Source organism: Mustela erminea, chromosome 3 (assembly GCF_009829155.1).
Source record: "Mustela erminea isolate mMusErm1 chromosome 3, mMusErm1.Pri, whole genome shotgun sequence".
In the NCBI taxonomy this organism is placed as follows: Eukaryota; Metazoa; Chordata; class Mammalia; order Carnivora; family Mustelidae; genus Mustela; species Mustela erminea.
Genome location: NC_045616.1, coordinates 150,823,377 through 150,839,627, shown reverse-complemented (window position 1 = coordinate 150,839,627; position 16,251 = coordinate 150,823,377). Strand labels below are relative to the sequence as shown.

Here is a 16,251-nt window from a genome sequence, read left to right as displayed (position 1 = left end):
GTATGGTTGTTGTCTGTATTGAGAACGGACTACAGTCGGCACTTAGACTGGCTGGTGGGGAGCGTCAGTCATTGAATCAGTGGCAAATGTCCATTCCTTCCAGCCATGAAGCTTTTAGAGCATTTCAGATAAACCAGTTTACTAAATGCCAAGACAACTCCTGTGCCAAAGTTTCTTTTGGGCCTCTGTCCAGGCGGGTATCTAGAAGCACGGTCTATGCGAATGATGAGTAGGCAGACTGGGGCCTCTTCCATTATTGTTCACCCAAGAGACTACTCTGACCCCCACTCCCCATCTTTGGGAGTTTCTGATGTCTAAGGGTAAAGATTTAATAAACGAAGGTATCAGGCCTCAGTGCACATATTCCCCTCACTTCTCTGACCTCGCTTTCACTGGGGGTGGGCTGGCCAGGCCAGAAGCCAGATGAGGGATGAGTGGGATGTGCCCTCATACCCTGCCAGTCCTCCTGAGGTTCCAGGAATCTTCTATCTCGAATATCTTGCCAGATTCTAAAGCTCTTTGCAGACAAAGGAATCTATATACTCTAAGTAGCATTGAATTTCAGAATCCAACAAATGCAGGATCTATTACAGCCCAATAAACTAGAACAACATGTGCATAAAATGAAAGGTGCCCATGAAAACTTACTTCACCAGCACAGTTGTTGGGATTTTGTCGTAGTTAGTTTTGTGATTTAAAGCACTGTAAAATATACAAGCAGTACGTGAAACTGTGTGCATACAATTTAAACAAAAATGAACATCTATGTTGAGAAATGAAGAAGCACCAGTACCCCAGAAATGTCCTGTGTGCTCCAATCAGATCACGTATCCTTCCCCGCTTCCCACCCCTCATAATGACTGCCTGAATTTTGCGTTAATCACACCCTTGTTTTTTATTGTGGGGATACGTGTGTGTGTGTGCTTGTGGGTCTAACCATAATGTGAATGTATCAATAAATAGCATTTTAATTTTTGCCTACTTTTGAACTTTATATGAACAATTTGTTTCTTTGGACCCACATTGTTTTTGAAATTCAGCCACATTGATGCATGTAACTCAGTCCATTCATTTTCACCATGTAAGACGCCAGGGTGTAGTAAACTAATGACGATGACATTTAATAGCTGTACTGTTGATGGATGCTTGTATTGTTTCCTTTATGAAGAACACTGCCAAAAACATTTGTGAACATGGTTCCTGATGAACATGTGTCAAGTTAGATTTTGACAACTTTTTTTTTTCTCTCTTTCTTTTTTTTCCAGACTCCTTTCATTGAGGAATCATCAGGAAATGAAAAAAATTCTCAAGACTGGAGCTTACAAGCTTTTTCCCTTATTTTTAAACCTTGGGAAGAGTTGGAATCTAGGGGCCATTGAAACAATGAGCATGATGAGGAATTTTGGCAAAATTCTAAAAAGAAAATTAGGTGTGATTTGTTCTTAAGAGTGCTTAAAAAGTGAGGTCACTAAAAATAAGCCATGACAAATTATTTTAATCAATCCCTTTGGAAGGGTCACCCTACTGGTCGATCTAGGAAATGCTTTATTTACCTTCTTTTCCTTAGATTATCCTAGGAGTCTCTGAATAAAGTCCCCATTATAGGTCTATTTCCAGTGGTTTCTATTTTTTTGTTTGTTTCCATGCCAATTTCTCTAGCCCACAAGCTCTACTGGTCTGGGACCCTATCTTAATCATCTAACAAAGTGTTTGACTATAAGCTAATCCTCCCCGGAGGTTTATTGGATGGATTCTTTCCTTGAAGACAAGACTAGGAGCAGTATAGGCAGGAGATTATTGATTAACAGATAAATATCTGTTTAGAAACCTCTCTTTCAATATTTTTTGAGGGTTCAGATGAGTTTCTTTTATATGACAACTCCACTGAGAAGTAATTCATATACCACACAATTGACCCACTTAATTTGTACAAGTCAGTGTTGTCTTGTATGTACAAGAAATCACTACAATCAATCTTAGAACATTTTCATTACTCTAAAAAAAACCTCTATACGTATCAGCACTCACTTCTCATATCTTCCCAACCTCCGCAGGCCTAGGCATCCACTAACCAACTTACAGTCTTTACAGATTTGTCTATTCTGAATATTTCATATAAATGGAATCATATCATATATGCTCTTGTGTGATTGGTTTATTCCACTTAGCAGAATATTTTTATGTTTTGTTGGTGTTGTGTCATGTGTCAGTATTGTGTTCCTTTTTATTGCCAAATAATATTCCATTCTATGGGTATAACACATTTTACTTACCCATTTATCAGTTGATAGACATTTGTGTTATTTCTACATTTTGGCTATTTTGAATAACGCTGGTGTAAATATTTGTGTACATGTTTTTGTGGACACATGTTTTCATTTCTTTCTGAAACATTTTCCTTTTATTTCATTTCTCTTGAGTATATACCTACAAGTGAGATTGCAGGGTCTACTGTAACTCTAACTTTTTGAGGAACCTGTCTTGGTCAATATTTTAAGAAGCAATTTAGGTGAAGACAAAATGTATATGACCAAATTTATGAATGGCATAAATCTGTAAGAATTAATGCTCTGGGTGTTGCTCTTCAGTATGGTAGCCATCAGCCAAATGCAGCCATTGAGAACTTAAAATGTGGTTAGTCTGAATTAAGATGAGTTGTAATTGTAAAAATATATACAGGGATTTCAAAGACTGATGTATAAAAAAAGAAGGTAAATTGTCTCATAGATTGTCTCAAAAATAATTAGTTTACTGATCACATGTCGAAGTGCTAGTATTTTGGATACATTGGAGTAAGTAAAATTAATTTCACCTGCTTCTCTTTACTTTTTCAGCATGGCTACAAAAAATTTGAAATTATGTGTGTGTTTCACGTTCTGTTTTTTTGTTTGTTTGTTTTTATTACTTTTTTTATTGTTTTAAATTTTAAGTCCAGTGTAACATAACATACAATGTTATGTTAGTTTCAGGCATATGATACAGTGATTAAACATTTCTATACATTGCTCAGTGCTCATCTTGATACCCGTACTCTTTATTCCCCATCACCTGTTTCCCCCATTCCTCCACCCCCCTCCCGTCTGGTAACCATCAGCTTGTTCTCTGCAGTTAAGAGCCTGTTTCTTGGTTTGACTCACATTTTATTTTTATTGGGCATCACTACTCTATTCTCTTCATATTCATTTCCTCCTTTAAACATTAGATGAATACTAACCTGGTGGGGTTTGGAATCAGACCAATCTGGATTCAAAACCAGATTCTTCTTAGCTATAAAGCTGTGGGCAAGTTAGTAACATTTCTAAGTTTCAATTCGCTTAACGGTAAAATTTTTATTTTTAATTTTTAAAAGATTTTTTTTTTAATTTATTAGAGAGTGATCGAGAGAGACAGAGAAAGAAGGAGCAGAGCGAGGGGAGGAGGAAAGGGAGAAGCAGGCTCCCCGCTGAGCAGGGAGCCCGAGGAGGTGGGACTTCATCCCAGGATTCCAGGATCATGACCTGAGCCTGAGCTGAAGCCAGGTACTTAACCAACTGAGTCACCCAGAAGTCCCAACTGTAAATTTTTCAAAAAATAATACAAATGATACTTAATTTTATCGGAACTTTATGAAGATTCAATAACGAAAGTTATGTAAAGAACTTAGCTGAATGCAGGCATCGAGAAAGAGCTACATAAATGTTAGTTCTTTTCGCTGTCTTTCTCATTGACATTCTGTGAAGTGATAGGTAATTAACCAGATGATTGATAGGTCTGAGTTGTGACATGTGCCCCCTCCTGTGACTTACAGTGTATTTATTTTAATAAAGGTACTTCGAGATATTATGCTTAATAAAATGTTTTGGGTAGGCTGGATGTCATAAAGAATATGAAAAACCACTTTCATCTCTTCTGTGATTTTAGAATTTAACTTTGCTTGTTTGCAGTACAATAGATGCCAAGTCTTAAAATAATTTGGGGCTGCTTGAACTTTACTCAACACTAAGGATATGTTGAGATTGTTTGCATGTGGTTCAGGATGTCATTCGAACCATCCAGAACTCATTCAATATGGAAAACTGAGTGAGATCTTCTCAAGGGAACTTATTCTCTCTCCAGAGGTCAATGGAATTTCCTGTTTCTGTTTGGACTCAAAATATCACATGGAGTTCTGCTTTCTCTGTAGGCTTTGGATCCTGGCTTGACCCGGACACAGTTTAATTTAAGTGAAAAACACACTCATCACAGACTCACCACCTCCCCCAGTTCTGAGGCATGCCTGGTGGACCAGAGGTTGACTTCAGAACCGATCAACAGGGACCACAGATGGTACTCCCTTCACTTTGCTGAGGAGATTTCCTTCCTTCTCCAGAATTGTCGACTACCCACAATCATTTTTCTACCTTTTTGCAGTTTTGGAAGGAGATTGAGCACAAAATGGCTAGAAAGGAATTGGTAATAACCTTTGCTTATTCGAAGGAAAAATCTGCTTTTAAAAAACTAAAGTTTCCAATAATCAAATAAAACTTCATGATGTACTGAAGGTTGAAGGCAGCTCTTCCCTTGTTTTAGGTTTTTATGTAAGAGGATAGATACAGATAATTACACTCTCATTGCTTGGACATTAATTTTTTTTTTCTATATTCCCCCCCCCCCCCCAGTGATCTGTTTCTAGAATGTTCCTATATGGTATGCAGTTAAAAAAAATTTAAAAGCTGCCTCTCCACTTTTTGGGGAAGGGTAGAGAGCTCCATCTTGGGTAATGGAGCAGGCATACTCTACAGGCCCTCTTGACCATCTTGCTCCCATTTGCTTGATTAGGGCCTAAGCATCTTTCAGCCATGTGTTGAACTTGGCACCCTAAGATTCCTGCTAAAAGTTGCAATTCCTTCAACATCCTGCTGCACTCTCTGGGAGAAGTTTCTAAAGACTTCCAGCTGTCACTGAGAATGACGAAGGACCCTTTCCTGACAGGATTGCTTTGATTGTCCTGCCTCTAAACAATGGATAAGAAAACATCAATTGCCATTTCTAGGGCAGTAGAATATTGGAAATATTTGGGTCCTCTTCCTCAAGGATGGGAGAAGCCATGGCCACATGCTGATAAAATTCCTCTGTTGCTCAGGGTGTCCACAGAGATTATTTGAGTCCTCAGGAAGTCAAGTCGAAGTGTAAAGCAGTGTTGATTTATCAGGATCAATTGAAAGCTCCTTGTAGCTTCTAGTCTGTCAAGTCTTTCTCAACTTCCTGTTTCTACCACTTTATTTTTAAAAGATTTTATTTATTTATTTGACAGACAGAGATCACAAGTAGGCAGAGAGGCAGGCAGAGAGAGAAAGGGAAGCAGGTTCCCTGCTGAGCAGAGAGCCCAATGCGGGGCTCAATCCCAGGACCCTGGGATCATGACCTGAGCCAAAGGCAGAGGCTTTGACCCACTGAGCCAGCCAGGCACCCCATCCGTTTCTATCATTTACAGAAAAGTATTCGTTTGCTCCGTCTTTGAACCTACTTCATGTTGTTCCCTTAAGCAGGGAAGAGGTCACCAAGAAGAAGCCAAAGGATTGCTTGTGTTTCTTCTTCCTCCAACCCATTTAGAATCCTGATGACCCTTCATCTTCAGAAAAACAAGGCAGATGACTAGCTATGGGTCGTTCTAAATGATACCAAGTCCTGCCCAGAGATGGGAGCCAGGCACACCTACTTGATTTTCTAAAATGAGAATGTTTGATGATGAGCAGATAGCAACTCAGGTAGAGATGGCAATAGGTAAGTTTTCTCTTCTGGGATCATTATTTTTCCTCACTCCTGGCAATACTGACTTGAAACCAAAAAATTATTCAGTGAACTTGAAATCACTTCAGTCGATCACACAGTTCTCATCAGAATAAGAAGGAGTGGATTTAGAGGGTAACTCATTCATACTCCACATTTTGATTTTTTTTTATATTTTCCAGTTTTTTGGAAGTATTATTTAATTTTAATTCCAGTATAGTTAACATTTTTTTGAACTATTAAAAAAATTTATTTTGATTTTTTCCCCAGTTTTCATCCAAAATAATGCAGAGAAAAGAGTAATCTCTTTACATTTGATAATCCCAATGTCATTTAACCAAGTGGTTAACGATTCAGCATTAAAAAACTCATGTCAAAAAAACTTAAAAAACAAAACAAAAAAATTGTTCTGGGAGACTTTAATATCTCTCGTTCAGAGGTATTTAGACCAAACATAAAAATCAAGAGGAAGAGAGTTTGAAAAAAAAAAAATGTAACGAATACCCTCAATATAATAGAGATATGTATAGGACTTTATATCCTACAGAAAATGTGTGTTGTTTTATGACTCTGGGGACTTTCAGCACTCAATCCCATCAGTGACCACAAAGAGAACGTGAATAAATTCCAGAAAGGGGAAGTTTTGGAGGCCATATTCTTTGCTTCTAATCCAATCAGCCTGGAAACCTCATATAAAGATACTGAATTAAAGAAAGCTTTACCTAACCTAGTGGGACCTGTTTGATGTCAGATGTTATCGGGGGCCGTAATAAGCAGTATAGAGCTCCTACAGTAACTGAGAACTTGGGAATACAGGCCCAGCCAATGGTACTAGGTAATTGGGAGACGAGGATTTTATTGAGGGAGAGTATGTGGGTCAGCCTTTAATCCTCTGAAATGTTCCCACAGGTTCAGAAAATCTTGGTAAGGAATGAACTCCCGGATCCAAACAGCTGACAAGCAGGAATGAACTTTAAATGTTATTTCTTTTTCTTCCCTGCATTGAGGAAATGAGGACCCCTTTAACAATGAAGGTTTTGCTAAGGGTCATGATAAGATCTTTCTTCCGCGTCTGGAGCTGGACTCGGAGGCTCTAGACTCTTAATCAGCAGAAAGAGGAAACCAAGGTTTCCTTCCCGGATCTTCCTGGCCTCTATAGAGCGCAGAGCCACTTTGTGCAGAGTTTTCTGGATGCTGCCAGCTCAAGATCCGTTTTTATGTTGAATTCCCCCTTGGCATGAGACCAAACAAAGGGCTGTGTTCCCTTTTCAGTGTGTGGTTCCTTAAAAGAAATTCTTTTCTATCTCCTACAGGTAAAGCGGCTTAAATTACGCTGAATTAGCCTGTTCTGTCAATATCACGGTTGTTGGCGTTGAATGAAAAAATATATTTCATGAAGTAACCTGTGTGGGTTGGGTTGGGATGGGGCAGAAGTTGCCTTTGATGAAGGAAATCTTTTAAATTTAGGTAAAGAATTCCCTGGTTTATCCCTGCCTGTGACAAAAAGAAAACTTTATTTTGGGCATTCAGTAACACTCACAAGATGTGGGAGGGGTCCAGAGTGCTGAGACAGCCTCTCTCTATGATTTGGATGTGGAAACAAGTCCTCTGAACTCTTTCCCCATTTTTTAAAATCCTTTTTTGTAAAACGGGATCAGTTAAGAAAGTGAACGTGGGTCCGCCGTGGCTGAACGTGAGTCATCGGCTTGTAAAGCCGCATGTTTCTAGAAGATGCCACATTGCAAAAGACTTCTAATAATATGCTCTGAATGAGCTAGAAAGAATTTTAACTTCATTCTGAAGTAAAGTGGTTACCTCAGAAGAATGGGAGGGGGCGGGGGAGTAATCCACAAGCCCGCAAACTCTTGTTTGCATCTTGTAGGCTCGAACACATGGAGTTCTGTTGCAACAATGGTCTTCACAGAACCAGCTTGTTTCGTTAAAACAAGCTTAATTTAATAATTACTGCCTTATGAGGCCCTCAGATATTTCCAACGGAGTCCTCTTTCTCGTTCTCTTTCAGCTTCCTCTTTCTGACAGCTCTTCCACAAGGGGTGTCCTTTTTGGAGGGTGGTTTTTCTGGGAGAGGAGGCAATCGGGCGGGATGGTGTCCTTGAGCGCTCGGGACCCCAAGCGTGTGTTACGGAGTCTGCTCCTCCTCCTCTGCTCAGGCCAGGCCCTCCTGTTCCAAGGACCAAAGCCCCCAGAAAGCAGCATCAGAGCAGAGGACAGTTGCACCCCTGCTGCCATTTTCCTGTGCAGCCTGAGGTCACACAAAAGGAGAGCCGCTCCTTCCTCCACCTCCTGTAGCACAAGGGGGAGCAGGCTTTATTTATGGGCTTCTTGGGAAGAAATCTGGTTTGAAGTTTGTAAAGCCAGCTGCCATGAAATAAAATACGCCCTCAAGCCAAAGAGGTATTCCCCCCCCCCACCCCGTGTTTGCTTAGAATTTGGAACACTAGTACTTATTGTCTAATGGGTAGGGCGGAAGCAAGAAGAGATGCGTGCATATACATGAAAGTTTTTGAACGTCTTGAAAGGAAGTTATTCTTACCCTGAAAAGAACAAAAAATGCCAGGATTCAGCAAACATTAACTGTTCAAATACGTGATTTCATCGTTTGGTTAATCTAACAAAATTCAGAGCCAAGGGTATTGCCATGAAAGAAAGGAAACAAAAGGGTAAGAGCATTTATTGAGATGCGCGCTGATGTCGGGGCGGCCTTCTCTTGCCTGGCCCCCTGATGTTTATTATGCGCCCGCGGGGACGGGGCAACTTGGAGCCACACGCGCGCAGGGTGACTGCTCACAGGTGGGCTACGTGAGCTCTCCGACCTGGAGCCCCGTGCAAGTCAGTAAGCGCACAAGCTTGTGTCCCTCGCGTGGGTTCCCCTGATGCGGACCAGAAGATCCAGCACGGAGGAGGGATGAACAAATCCTGTGCCAGAGTCCTCAGGCCAGGGCACTCGGCAGGATCTTCCGATGCGCGCATGATGAAAGCAAACGGGTGACAACGCTGTTGAGCCGTCCGGACTCTGGCTCTGCGCGACGGCGGAGATGGTGAAATCCCCGTACTCGCGAGCAGTTACGGTTTTCCTTCCGGCCACTCGGAGGGGCTTTTCTCAAACTGTTAGGTTCAGTGTCACCAAATCCTTACCACGTGGGTAACGTTCAAGCTGTAGGGTCTTGGGGGAGGGGGCCGGCGGAGGGGACAGTCGGGGGAGGGACCTGCCCTGCTGGGCGGGGAGGATCCCTCAGTCCGCGGTGAGTCCGTCCAATCAGAGCGCCAGGGAAGGAACCTTTCTCTTGTCGCCCCCGGAGCAGGTCCAGAGAAGGTGCCCTTGGAGACACGCGGAGTTAAATCGTGAGAAGTTCCTTCCCCACCTGCTACCAGCCGAGGCAGTGTGCAAGAAAGACCTGGTTTTTGTCTTTTTTTTCTGGAGTTTCCCACCATACTGATCCCCTCAGCTTGTACTAACTTTATGGGGGACTTAGATGTTACCTCTTGATTGTCTGGGGTTTTTTGTTTGTTTGTTTGTTTGTTTGTTTGTTTGTTTTTAAGGCTTTTAAAGAGGATTTCTCAGGAGTACGTGGAGAAAGAAGTTTCTTAAGGCTTTTAAGACCACCAGGCAACTGTGAGCCAGGACGGAGCGTGGATCCACAGTGGTTCCCGAACGTGGTTGCTCCGAGGGGCGTCTGGGTGGCTCAGTCGGTTGAGCCTCTGCTTTTGGCTCAGATCATGATCTCAGGGTCGAGAGATCGAGCCTCGCATCCAGCTCCTTACTCAGTAGGGAGCCTGCTTCTTCCCTCTCCTATTAACCCTTCCTTGTTCCTGCTCTTTCTCTCTCTGTTTCAAGTAAATTAAAAAAAAAAAAAATTAAGAGTTATTCCAAGAGCTTGTTAAACGATACTGATGGGATGCTGCAGGACTTAAAGGGAGTGTACTGATGTTTGTCATTTCCTCTGAAATGTGGCAAAAGATAAACACGATGGGTCAGCTTGTGACAGATACAGAAAGATGTTAACTCTAGAAGCTAGGTTTTGGGTGTGCAAGTGTCCACTATGAAATTCTTTTATTTTCTTTTATTTGGCATGTTTGGAAATTTCAAGGGTAAAATGTTGGGGGAAAAAAGAAATACTAGAAAATGTATACTGTTTCCATGAGAGGAGAAATGCTAGAATGCAGAGTAGAATGAGAGCCCTTGAAGGATGAATTAGCAAATTGCACAGTTAGATTCAGAAACTGTCCCCGAAGGGGGAAAAGAACCCCAAATAAGAAAGGTGAAAGAATAAGAAAACATAAAATGATGAGGTATACGGGATGGTAGTTAAGTATGAGGAATCCCAGAAAGATGATAAATGAAAATCAAGAAAAAGATACATTTGAAAAAATAAAGAAGGAGATTAAAAAAACACAGATGGAAACACCACCGCAGAGGCGGATGCTGGTTTTACTCCGTCCACCTTCCCTTGTCAGGGAGATCCGAGTTTCTAAATGAATCCCAGCTCTGGCGTGTTCCATGCGCCCTCTGTCCTTTGCTGTGAATTCAGCCTTGAGAGGCGCTGGCAGAGAAGAGAGAGGGAGTCTTGGAGACCAAGACGCTTTAAAAACAAACAGTTATGGGAGTGCAACAATGATCAAAATGAAGTCAATGCCGCTTCTTCAAAAAACATTTTCTTTTTAAATTTATTTATTGGACCGAGAGAGAGAGAGAAAACACAAGCAGCCCAAGCTACAGGCCGAGGGAGAGGGAGAAGCAGGCAGACACCTAACCACTGAGCAACCCCAGCACCCCGTGAATGCCACTTTTTTAATGACAGACTGGGCTTTCTTTTTGTTCTGAAAGATTGCCTTATTTTGGTTGGCAATTTCTTGATTGCAATGACAGCAGAAAAACAAATATTTTTTTAAAAAGTACACTCTTTCTTGGCCAGATTCTTGTGCTATTGGAGGTCAATGGAATTGAACTTCATGTATTTATAGCTCAATTAATATTTTGGGGGCCTCAAATAAAAACCTTCGTGCATGAAAATGAAAGGCATGCTAGTTATTTAAAATTAGCTTTATTGTTTTTGTTAAAGTGATAGACTTGTATTATAAAAATTCAAGCCATATAGAAAGCTTAAAGAAGAAGGTTAAAAAAAAGAAACCTTCAAAATTCTAAATGCTACCACCAGGAATGAAATCATTATTAACATTTTATGGGGCATCTGGTGGCTCAGTCGGTTAAGTGTCTGCCTTTGGTTCAAATCATGATCTGAGGGTCCTGGGATGAAGCCTGGCACTGGGCTCCCTGCTCAGTGGAGAGTTTGCTTCTCCCTCGCCCTCTGTGCCTCCCCACTGCTTGTGTTCTCTTTTTCTCTCAAATGAATAAATAAAATCTTCAGAAATAAAATCATTATCAACATTTTATTGTATTTTTTTTAAGATTTTATTTATTTATTTGACAGACAGAGATCACGGGTAAGCAGAGAGGCAGGCAGAGAGAGAGAGGGGAAGCAGGCTCCCTGCTGAGCAGAGAGCCCGATGCGGGACTCGATCCCAGGACCATGAGATCATGACCTGAGCCGAAGGCAGAGGCTTAACCCACTGAGCCACTCAGGCACCCCCATTATCAACATTTTAAATACTTCTATGTCTACACAGCCAAAAGGATGGAAGTACAAGATTTATTTACAACATGGGGATCAAATGCTCTATACTGTATTTGTGAAAACCAATTTGTTTTTGAATTTAATAGAAAAATACTGAATTTTAACTGAATTTCTAAACTTTGGATACTAGTGCTTTTAGAAGTTTGCAAAGGAGATTAAAAAATAAGTTTACAGGTGATGAAACTATATTCCAACCCATATTATTTTATATATTTTTCCCTCTTGCTGTCAACAGTGAGGATATTAGTGAGCATGTACTCCTTCTCTTGTTTTTCATCTGTTTACCACCCCCTTGGTTCCTCCCCCCTTTTTAAAAAATATTTTCAGGACTCATAATGTTTACATTCTGTTTCAAAATATAATCCGGCTTTCACTTCAGTTTAACTTACACTCTTACCTTGATAATCATGATGATCCTGATAAATATGGCTTATAGTTATTCAGTGCTTATGAAGGGCCAAGCATTATGCTAACGCTTTTTTTTTTTAGTAGTTCATTTCATTCTCATAATGACTTTCATATGGATGAGAAAACTGAGACACAGAGAGGTTTAGTAACTTGGTCGAGGTCACACAGTGAGTGAGAGTCTGATTCTTAGGTCTGGTTGTATTGCTACACTAGCTGTACTGAGATATTTGAGTAGTCTTTTTGGACAAAATTATGTGGATGCTCTATTTCCTGAGTTCCTGATGTCTAAGGGTATATGTCACTTTTATACCTCAAGGACAGTTTGGCTGGGCATAAAATTCGAGAGTCACACTCTCTTGTGTACCTTTGTAAACAGGATCCCCTGGCTTCTGGTATTGACCATTGTTGGGAAGAAGTCTGAGGCTAAAGTGATTTTTTTTTCTTTTGGAAGTAACTTATTTTTCAGCCTAAGTGTCTGAGGCATTATTTCTTTACTCTTGAAAGAAAGAGTAAAGAAATTTTTACTCCATAATTTTTTTTCTCCATAAATTTTCCATGATGAGACAGAGTATAAATAGGTCTGTATAAATTTATACAGAAACAATATGTGCCCTCTCCCTCTGCAGGGTTGAGGTTTTATTTGGGAAGTCATATTGTTTTCTGTTCCACTTGTGTATCTTTTTAAGGACATCAATTATGCATATATCAGGAATCTTTTTCTCATTTTCGATATTTACCATGTTCTCTCTAATTATTTACGTCATTGTTCTTTTCCTTTTTGTTCCATCTAATTTCTCCAAATGTTTTCCTCCAAGTCTGTGATGGTCTTAAATTTTGTTTATTCTGTCTTTGTTGCCTCTAATGTGGCTTTTAGCTTTGTAACGATTCTGTTCCCTTCTGTTCCTCCATTCCCTTCACATATTGTCAGCTCGCCTTTTACCCCGTCTGCACTCATCACATTTACTTTGCCTTTTTGTAAATTTTGAAAGCTCTCTTTTCAAAGAAGTCATTGAATCTCTAGTTTGAGACTCTGGAGAATAATTTGCAAACATTTTCCCTCATTTTTGTGAATGGTTCTTCTGATGTGTGTTCTCTGTTTTTCTGCCTATGTTCCTTTTTTTCTCTTTTCGTGGTCAACACACAAATCCTATAGCTAACAGTTTTTATGTGCATGATTTATCTTTAAATGGAGTCATTCTATCTGCATTTGCTACAAAATGCACAGTGATAGGGTTGAAGTGCTGAGAAAGGTGTGACAGAATGACCTGGCAATCTCCAGCAGGAATTACGGTGTATCATCTGAAAAGCTGCTCATCGACCACTGAGTTCTGCACTGGAGCGTTTCTCACTGCAGACCTTGATGTGCGAAGGTTGGAGTGGCTCACGGTGCATCCTGAGTCTGACAGGTCTCATAAGTCTCACGAGTCTTATGGGTCGAGTTGTGTGTCCCTCCTCCCCCAAATTCATAGATTAAAGTTCTAACTCCCAGGACTACAGAGTATGGACTTATTTGGAGATATGGTCCTTACAGACGTAATTAGCTAAAAAGGAGGTCATACTGGAGAAAGGAGAACTGGTCTCCCTGTTAAAAAAACAAAAAACAAAAAACAAAAGCATGTGAAGAAACAGACACACACACACACACAGGAAGAAAGACAAGTGAACCCGAAGTCAGAGAGTAGATCATCTCCAAGTCCAGGAGGGAGACCTGGCACTGAAGCTTCCTTCACATCTCTCAGAAGGAACCAAACCTGCTGACACCTTGATCTTGGATTTCTAGCCTCCAGAATGGGGAGACGAGAACTTTTGTTGATCAGCTGCCCACCTGTGGTACTTGGCTAAGGCAACCCTAGCAACAGTTTGCACATTCTGTGTCTTTTTTTGGTGACAAAGCCTCCCTCTCTATCACTCCTAGTAGTTTCCCTGGGCCAGGGCACTGGACTAGATATTGAACTGGATGTGTCTGCAAAGCTGGGGTGTCCTTCAGCTCTACTTTCCCCACCCCTCTGCAACCCAAACTCTCTCTCCCTGTCTTCCCAGTGTCTCTGTGTTATGTCACTAGTCAGGCAGCTTTTTCAGGATTAAGGTCCTTCCTTTGAGAGAAACCTCTGGGGAAATTGTGTCAGCTCTTACATGCTCTCTACTGCCAATAAATTTCATTTTACATTATTTTTGACAGATGTTCTTTCTTCTTTTAATTTGAGTCAGAGGCTTTTACTTTAGTTAATTTAAAATGGAGTTTCTTACCTTTTGGGTCTTTTTGTTTTTGATGGATTTCGGGGAGTACGGCAGAGTGAACATAACTTTATTCTATCATCTGTAAGTAAATATTTAAAGAAGACTTACAGTGACAAACATTTCCATTTCCATTTTGCAGATAAATAAACTCAGGCAAGGAATTTAAGAGCAGAGGCTTTATGAAGAAAATGAGAGCTGGTGCCTTAGGATTTTCTGTCTTGCTAGGTGTTTAGTGTAACTCGATTGAAAACGTTTGTAAATGCCTTTGTTAAGCATGGGGCTGAGTGTGGGACATTTCTATGTCTTCTCTAAAAGAAATGAGCATTCCCCTTTTATGGGGCATGAAGGCAGAAAAAAGCAATTATAATCCAGTGTGGTTGGTGCAACACCAGAGATATGGATGGACAAGTTCTGTAGAGTCTCTAGACTCTCTATGCTAGAGGAATAACTGTACCTTGATTAGCAGTCACTGAATTCAAGCTTGTATTTGTTACTTCCAGGAGCTGATTTGACTGGGGTTGACGTGGACTGCTTCCAATGTGGATGAGAGCAAAGTTCCAGAAGCAATTTCAAATTTAGTTTTATTCCAGGAGTTGACAAGCTTTTTGTAAAAGAGTCAGATAATAAATATTTTGCACTTTGTGAGTTGCACTTGGTCTTTGTCACAAAATTTCCTTCTTTTTCCTTTTTTTTTTTTTTTTTTTTTTTTTAAGTACAACCCTTTAAAAATGTAAAAGCCATCATGGCTCTTGGATCATGCAAAAATAAGAGTGGACCAAAGTTGACCAACCCTTGTTCTATTCTAGAGTACATCTTATTTCTTTTTAAAGATTTATCGATTTATTTGAGAGAGAGAGAGAGAAAGAGCAGGGGGAGGAACAGAGGTAGAGAGAGAATCCTGAAGCAGACTGCCTGTTGAGTGCAGACCACCACATAGGGCTCAGTCCCAGGACTCTGAGATCATGACCTGGGCCGAAATCAAGAGTCAGATGCCCAACTAACTGAGCCACCCAGGTGCACCTTAGAGTGGATCTTAAAGTCACTCTATGCTGCTCCCTAAGTCTTGGGAATGACCCTAAACCAACAGACAAGAGCTCACATAAGAATGTCATTCAAAGTTAACCAAGACTCCAAGTGTGGTAGATTGTGTTGTTGACTGCCCTTTGTGGGTGGAATGTATGTACCCACTCCCACCATGTGGCTTCCAGGACCTCACCCTACAGGTGAATTTCCTTCAGCATTGATGGTGGGCATGGCTCTATAAAATATGCACAGAAATGTGGTGTGCCTCTTCTTGGCAGAAACTGAAGGACCTTCATGTGGTCGCAGAACCACCATTAACTCCTTCTGCCATTGCTTGGGCTCCCCATTGCGTTCTCGTTCTTCCTCAAGATCAACATAATCCAGATGGGCTTGGTCCCAGAATGAAGAGGCAGAGCAGAGTAACAGCCAGCTTCCAGTTGGCCTATAAAATAAGTGGAGAATTAAAGCTTTGTTCTTAGAAGCCCAGAAGTCTGTTTGTTACAGTTACATTATCTGAGAAAGCTGCCTAGTACCAAAGATACTGTGTCCCACTGAAGCTATTTCAGTTTGGTCCTCCTTCCTGAGCTGAGTAGTCATGGATCAAGAGTGGAGGACATTTTAATGCGTAAAGGAACTTTGAAAAATATAATTCTCACATTTCTTATTTTATAAAATCAGTTCATTTTAGAGAAGGGGCCTGGCTTACTCTAGGTGACTCAGAGTTCTGAGCAAGAAAATTTGAGAAGTAGAGCGAGCAGGCATGCACATCAAACCAATATCACCAGCATGTCCTGTTGCCCTAGAAACCTCGAGAACACTGAGCGCAACAAAACAATAAAGGTGAACATGGCTGGTGTTTTGTAATAATACATAGCTACAAGTGAAATAACAACACTGCAACTATTTCTAAATAATGGTCTATAAAAAATAAGCATAGTTTTAATCAGTAGACCCAACAATAAAACCTGTCCACGGTGCTGAGCCTTTTGAGTTTCAGAGCATTCGCTGTTTCCCAAGTGCCGTATCTTCAAATGCTAAAATCTGCATCTTTGGATCGTCCTGCCAACTCAGGCTTGTGTCCCTGCTGGGTAACGAAACATTCAGGATGAACTCTGAGTGTTGGATATTCCTTTTCAGACTGCTCTTATGCAGGGTAGACATATTTACTGATCATAATAGA

At 40.8% G+C, this 16,251-nt stretch overlaps 1 long non-coding RNA gene across 1 annotated transcript in view; it reads left to right on the top strand.

The window, feature by feature from the left end:
* Positions 1-14,699, top strand: part of LOC116587043 — a 39,728-nt gene extending 25,029 nt beyond the window's left edge. Inside the window, exon 2 of the long non-coding RNA XR_004284275.1 lies at positions 14,549-14,699. This is a non-coding gene — a long non-coding RNA (uncharacterized LOC116587043). The remainder of the gene's footprint in view (positions 1-14,548) is intronic.
* The last annotated feature ends 1,552 nt before the right edge of the window (positions 14,700-16,251 follow it).